Here is a 7,500-nt window from a genome sequence, read left to right on the forward strand (position 1 = left end):
CAGGCTAGAGTCTCGTTCGTTATCGGAATTAACCAGACAAATCGCTCCACCAACTAAGAACGGCCATGCACCACCACCCACCGAATCAAGAAAGAGCTATCAATCTGTCAATCCTTCCGGTGTCCGGGCCTGGTGAGGTTTCCCGTGTTGAGTCAAATTAAGCCGCAGGCTCCACTCCTGGTGGTGCCCTTCCGTCAATTCCTTTAAGTTTCAGCTTTGCAACCATACTTCCCCCGGAACCCAAAAGCTTTGGTTTCCCGGAGGCTGCCCGCCGAGTCATCGGAGGAACTGCGGCGGATCGCCGGCTGGCATCGTTTATGGTTAGAACTAGGGCGGTATCTGATCGCCTTCGAACCTCTAACTTTCGTTCTTGATTAATGAAAACATACTTGGCAAATGCTTTCGCTTCTGTTCGTCTTGCGACGATCCAAGAATTTCACCTCTAACGTCGCAATACGAATGCCCCCGCCTGTCCCTATTAATCATTACCTCGGGTTCCGAAAACCAACAAAATAGAACCGAGGTCCTATTCCATTATTCCATGCACACAGTATTCAGGCGGGCTTGCCTGCTTTAAGCACTCTAATTTGTTCAAAGTAAACGTGCCGGCCCACCGAGACACTCACTCAAGAGCACCCTGGTAGGATTGCAACGGGGTCCGCCTCGGGACGCACGAGCACGCACGAGGCGCGTCGCACGCCTTCAGCTCGCCCCACCGGCAGGACGTCCCACGATACATGCCAGTTAAACACCGACGGGCGGTGAACCAACAGCGTGGGACACAAATCCAACTACGAGCTTTTTAACCGCAACAACTTTAATATACGCTATTGGAGCTGGAATTACCGCGGCTGCTGGCACCAGACTTGCCCTCCAATAGATACTCGTTAAAGGATTTAAAGTGTACTCATTCCGATTACGGGGCCTCGGATGAGTCCCGTATCGTTATTTTTCGTCACTACCTCCCCGTGCCGGGAGTGGGTAATTTGCGCGCCTGCTGCCTTCCTTGGATGTGGTAGCCGTTTCTCAGGCTCCCTCTCCGGAATCGAACCCTGATTCCCCGTTACCCGTTACAACCATGGTAGGCGCAGAACCTACCATCGACAGTTGATAAGGCAGACATTTGAAAGATGCGTCGCCGGTACGAGGACCGTGCGATCAGCCCAAAGTTATTCAGAGTCACCAAGGCAAACGGACCGGACGAGCCGACCGATTGGTTTTGATCTAATAAAAGCGTCCCTTCCATCTCTGGTCGGGACTCTGTTTGCATGTATTAGCTCTAGAATTACCACAGTTATCCAAGTAACGTGGGTACGATCTAAGGAACCATAACTGATTTAATGAGCCATTCGCGGTTTCACCTTAATGCGGCTTGTACTGAGACATGCATGGCTTAATCTTTGAGACAAGCATATGACTACTGGCAGGATCAACCAGGGAGCTGCGTCAACTAGAGCTGAGCAGCCGGCCGCCCGGGAGTGTGTCCCGGGGGCCCGCGCGAACACGCAAGCGTCCGCTCAATTATTCTGCAAACAGGAGGAGGCTGAGCTCCCCTGCACGATACACCTCGAAACCCTCTCAGGTCCCGGCGGCGCGCAGCGCCGTCCTAAGTACTTGGTCGGGTTCGAGAGAGGCGCAATCGCCCGGAGTTTGGCGAGTAGACGCTTTAGGTGCGACCACCCGTGCTCCCAACTGAGCTTGCCGCTGCCGACAGAGGCCCGGGAGCGTGCTGTCGTGGCATTGCCGGCGGGAGACAACACGCGCCACCTACGGTGGCCGGCAGCTCCAACGCCAGCGCCACAGAAGGACAAAAGCCCCACTTGGGTGCCGAAGCGAACTCTCCCAGCACAGCGCACGCGCCAACACGTCCGCACAGCTGCGATACAAACCACCTGCGAGAACCGCAGAGGCGACCGAGCAGCAGACGGCGTCGCGGCGCCGAGCGCCGGGCGGCGGCGCATCCTCAGCGCACACAGTCCTCAATCGGACCAGCACACTGCAGATGTCCACCGCGCTTCGCACCGGGCCCGCGAGGACCTACTTTGGCCGCACGGCGCCGCGTGCAGGGTGCGCCGGCGCGCAGCTGCGCCGCCTGCCGCCTCCGTCGGCCGGCGCGCCTGCCACTGGCCGCCCCCACCAGCCGGCTGTAGCGCGTGCGCCCACGCACCGCGCGGCCAGCACGCCGGGAGGCCCCCCCTCACCGGCCGGGGACGGTCCCACCCAGCCACCGCCGCGTATCGCTTCACACCCACATGCCATTCACGTTCGTGGGCATGGTGGGTATCGCTGAAACAACCGGTTGGTAGCTCAACCGATCGTCGCCATCACTGATTCACCTCTAGCGAGAACAACCGCACCACAACGGTTTACCAGTTGTTCATTTGCGTAACGTCACCAGCAAACGTAGACGTCCATCGCCATTTGCAAATTCAACGATTGTTGCATGCCTGTGTCAGGTGTCACGACACACTATGTCTGCCCACATACACGCAACAACATGTGCACGCTTCGCGAACACGTGGAAGGTGGCCCCCGTACGTATGCGATGTCCATTGCGCGAACGACTGTCAACCGGCCTCTGTCGCATGTCGCAGATGTGGAACGCAGTGCACCATGCTGTCACGGTGTGTGAGAAGAGACGACTACGTCTGACAACACGCGCCACTACATCAACAGACGGCTCATGCTGATCGCCATCCAGGGCATACCACACTGCAATCCGGCTCTTATAGGGAGACGACACATAGCTGAGTGCACAACAGTTGGACCGCATGGTTCGCCGTTGTTGGCGCAGTCGTTGTACGGTCACATGTACCACGATGTATCATTCAGTACATGAGGACCAATGTGCAGTACAGTGTGTGATTTGGACGTACAACATCAGCGGACAGTTGACACAGGCCGTACCACAGCGTAGGCTAAGTGCTTCGCCATGCGAATGCCAATGAACAACTGCGAAGGGCATTGAGCATGTACGTCCTGCTGCCATCCACATTACAGTGTATCGCTGCAAGGTGTTTAACATGAAGCGATACACTGGGGACCAGGCAGTGCGAGTAGCAAACTATATTGCGGGGGTTGCAGTTAGGCAACACTACACTAATTTAACGCGTCGTATGACAATTACAGAGCGGGTTAAGGCCCAACGTGTGTTGGGTTAAGGCCCAACGTGTGTTGGGTTAAGGCCCAACGTGTGTTGGGTTAAGGCCCAACGTGTGTTGGGTTAAGGCCCAACGTGTGTTGGGTTAAGGCCCAACGTGTGTTGGGTTAAGGCCCAACGTGTGTTGGGTTAAGGCCCAACGTGTGTTGGGTTAAGGCCCAACGTGTGTTGGGTTAAGGCCCAACGTGTGTTGGGTTAAGGCCCAACGTGTGTTGGGTTAAGGCCCAACGTGTGTTGGGTTAAGGCCCAACGTGTGTTGGGTTAAGGCCCAACGTGTGTTGGGTTAAGGCCCAACGTGTGTTGGGTTAAGGCCCAACGTGGGTTGGGTTAAGGCGCAACGTGGGTTGGGTTAAGGCCCAACGTGGGTTGGGTTAAGGCGCAACGTGGGTTGGGTTAAGGCGCAACGTGGGTTGGGTTAAGGCGCAACGTGGGTTAGGTTAAGGCGCAACGTGGGTTAGGTTAAGGCGCAACGTAGGTTAGGTTAAGGCGCAATATAGGTTAGGTTAAGGCGCAATATAGGTTAGGTTAAGGCGCAATATAGGTTAGGTTAAGGCGCAATATAGGTTAGGTTAAGGCGCAATATAGGTTAGGTTAAGGCGCAATATAGGTTAGGTTAAGGCGCAACGTAGGTTAGGTTAAGGCGCAACATAGGTTAGGTTAAGGCGCAACATAGGTTAGGTTAAGGCGCAACATGGGTTAGGTTAAGGCGCAATATAGGTTAGGTTAAGGCACAATATGGGTTAGGTTAAGGCACAATATGGGTTAGGTTAAGGCACAATATGGGTTAGGTTAAGGCACAATATGGGTTAGGTTAAGGCACAATATGGGTTAGGTTAAGGCACAATATGGGTTAGGTTAAGGCACAATATGGGTTAGGTTAAGGCACAATATGGGTTAGGTTAAGGCACAATATGGGTTAGGTTAAGGCACAATATGGGTTAGGTTAAGGCACAATATGGGTTAGGTTAAGGCACAATATGGGTTAGGTTAAGGCACAATATGGGTTAGGTTAAGGCACAATATGGGTTAGGTTAAGGCACAATATGGGTTAGGTTAAGGCACAATATGGGTTAGGTTAAGGCACAATATGGGTTAGGTTAAGGCACAATATGGGTTAGGTTAAGGCACAATATGGGTTAGGTTAAGGCACAATATGGGTTAGGTTAAGGCACAATATGGGTTAGGTTAAGGCACAATATGGGTTAGGTTAAGGCACAATATGGGTTAGGTTAAGGCACAATATGGGTTAGGTTAAGGCACAATATGGGTTAGGTTAAGGCACAATATGGGTTAGGTTAAGGCACAATATGGGTTAGGTTAAGGCACAATATGGGTTAGGTTAAGGCACAATATGGGTTAGGTTAAGGCACAATATGGGTTAGGTTAAGGCACAATGTGGGTTAGGTTAAGGCACAACGTGGGTTAGGTTAAGGCACAACGTGGGTTAGGTTAAGGCACAACGTGGGTTAGGTTAAGGCACAACGTGGGTTAGGTTAAGGCACAACGTGGGTTAGGTTAAGGCACAACGTGGGTTAGGTTAAGGCACAACGTGGGTTAGGTTAAGGCACAACGTGGGTTAGGTTAAGGCACAATACGGGTTAGGTTAAGGCACAATACGGGTTAGGTTAAGGCACAATACGGGTTAGGTTAAGGCACAATACGGGTTAGGTTAAGGCACAATACGGGTTAGGTTAAGGCACAATACGGGTTAGGTTAAGGCACAATACGGGTTAGGTTAAGGCACAATACGGGTTAGGTTAAGGCACAATACGGGTTAGGTTAAGGCACAATACGGGTTAGGTTAAGGCACAATACGGGTTAGGTTAAGGCACAATACGGGTTAGGTTAAGGCACAATACGGGTTAGGTTAAGGCACAATACGGGTTAGGTTAAGGCACAATACGGGTTAGGTTAAGGCACAATACGGGTTAGGTTAAGGCACAATACGGGTTAGGTTAAGGCACAATACGGGTTAGGTTAAGGCACAATATGGGTTAGGTTAAGGCACAATATGGGTTAGGTTAAGGCACAATATGGGTTAGGTTAAGGCACAATATGGGTTAGGTTAAGGCACAATATGGGTTAGGTTAAGGCACAATATGGGTTAGGTTAAGGCACAATATGGGTTAGGTTAAGGCACAATATGGGTTAGGTTAAGGCACAATATGGGTTAGGTTAAGGCACAATATGGGTTAGGTTAAGGCACAATATGGGTTAGGTTAAGGCACAATATGGGTTAGGTTAAGGCACAATATGGGTTAGGTTAAGGCACAATATGGGTTAGGTTAAGGCACAACGTGGGTTAGGTTAAGGCACAACGTGGGTTAGGTTAAGGCACAACGTGGGTTAGGTTAAGGCACAACGTGGGTTAGGTTAAGGCACAACGTGGGTTAGGTTAAGGCACAACGTGGGTTAGGTTAAGGCACAACGTGGGTTAGGTTAAGGCACAACGTGGGTTAGGTTAAGGCACAACGTGGGTTAGGTTAAGGCACAACGTGGGTTAGGTTAAGGCACAATACGGGTTAGGTTAAGGCACAATACGGGTTAGGTTAAGGCACAATACGGGTTAGGTTAAGGCACAATACGGGTTAGGTTAAGGCACAATACGGGTTAGGTTAAGGCACAATACGGGTTAGGTTAAGGCACAATACGGGTTAGGTTAAGGCACAATACGGGTTAGGTTAAGGCACAATACGGGTTAGGTTAAGGCACAACGTGGGTTAGGTTAAGGCACAACGTGGGTTAGGTTAAGGCACAACGTGGGTTAGGTTAAGGCACAACGTGGGTTAGGTTAAGGCACAACGTGGGTTAGGTTAAGGCACAACGTGGGTTAGGTTAAGGCACAACGTGGGTTAGGTTAAGGCACAATACGGGTTAGGTTAAGGCACAATACGGGTTAGGTTAAGGCACAATACGGGTTAGGTTAAGGCACAATACGGGTTAGGTTAAGGCACAATACGGGTTAGGTTAAGGGACAATACGGGTTAGGTTAAGGCACAATACGGGTTAGGTTAAGGCACAATACGGGTTAGGTTAAGGCACAATACGGGTTAGGTTAAGGTACACATTGTTGTAAGGAAAGGTGTTTTGGGGGGGGGGGGGGCCGGTTTGTTGATTGTGATTATCGTAAGTAAATGACTGCGGCATCATCTGATTTGCCACGTCAGGGTGCACCTTTGGCTCATAACAGGCGGCGCTCTGATTCCATGCTTGTGGCAGACCTGTGTCTTTCATTCCTGCCATTGTTTGTGTGCTGTGACAGGAGGCAGTATTGTGATGTTGGGTGTACCCCTGTGTAGGACATGTGTGGGTGTTGGTGGCTTAGCTGAGCAATGGTGGTTGTCGGAAGGGTGGGATATTCTGTTTTGTGAGTGGACCTCCCGGTCTGGTTATGATAGTGTGGATAGTCTAATGTGGCGGAGAGGATGCACTGGGTGTTGTTCCATGCTGGTGCTTACATATTGTCTCTGTGCCTGTTACAGGCAGAGAGTAGTGCGTGATAAGAGTGTCTGGCTGACGTGTGGTTGTGATTGTGAGCAGAGTCTTTCAGCATGTATACGGACAGTTGTATACATTATCTGTATTTTGATGGCTCTATCTATTACTAATCAGCGCCGTGTATACGTTTCATCCGGTTCCAGTCGAAACTGTTGTATCTCTGTACATTAGTGACACGGCGAGGCCGCCATGTAGTTACTCGTCTCGGCAGCTTCCACCGGTGTATGGCAAATGATTATAAGGAATCAGTCTAGTCGTCAATACCGATAGTGTGACGTCACATGTCTGGGGTGGGGGACGCTGCGCCCTTCCGGTGGGTCATGGCCTAGAAAGACTCTTCCCACGCAGGGGGGCTTGGACTGTCATTGACTCTTCCGAGTAATATACTTGCCGTACGTTTTTGCGACTGCGAGTGCAACGCTCACCGGTACCGACATGGATGGAGCGCCTCCTAGCTGACCGCTGAGCATCTGCATTCGTACAGAGAGCAACGCGATCGCGTCTGTAGCTCGTAAGTGGTACAGCTCGCAGCTCATGTATAGGGACAGCGGGAATGTCGCATATTGGACATAACTCTTCATGAAACGCACGTTATAGGGGTGGATTGCACATTGCGCGTGCGAGCAAAGTCCGCCGTTCATCCGCTGGAGTTGCGGGTTGGGCGGTTGGGGTGGGGCACGAACGGGTGCAGGTGGAGTGATTGCCGGTCCACGACTTCGTGCGGCAGAGGCGCTGGCGTTGGGGTGCTGTTGTCGACAGAGGATGCAGGCTTTGTGGGTGGGGTCGAAAGAAGGGCACTGTGGGCCCATGGCTGTCTTAGTCGGCTTGGCGTCTCATAGATG

At 51.7% G+C, this 7,500-nt stretch overlaps 1 non-coding gene across 1 annotated transcript in view; it reads right to left on the minus strand.

Annotated features, from left to right (window-relative positions):
• Window positions 1-1,440, minus strand: part of LOC124579085 — a 1,910-nt gene extending 470 nt beyond the window's left edge. Inside the window, exon 1 of the ribosomal RNA XR_006972824.1 lies at window positions 1-1,440. This exon is cut by the window's left edge and continues 470 nt beyond it. This is a non-coding gene — a ribosomal RNA (small subunit ribosomal RNA).
• Between the last annotated feature and the right edge of the window lie 6,060 nt (window positions 1,441-7,500).

This window comes from Schistocerca americana, unplaced genomic scaffold, assembly GCF_021461395.2.
Source record: "Schistocerca americana isolate TAMUIC-IGC-003095 unplaced genomic scaffold, iqSchAmer2.1 HiC_scaffold_294, whole genome shotgun sequence".
Classification (NCBI taxonomy): domain Eukaryota; kingdom Metazoa; phylum Arthropoda; class Insecta; order Orthoptera; family Acrididae; genus Schistocerca; species Schistocerca americana.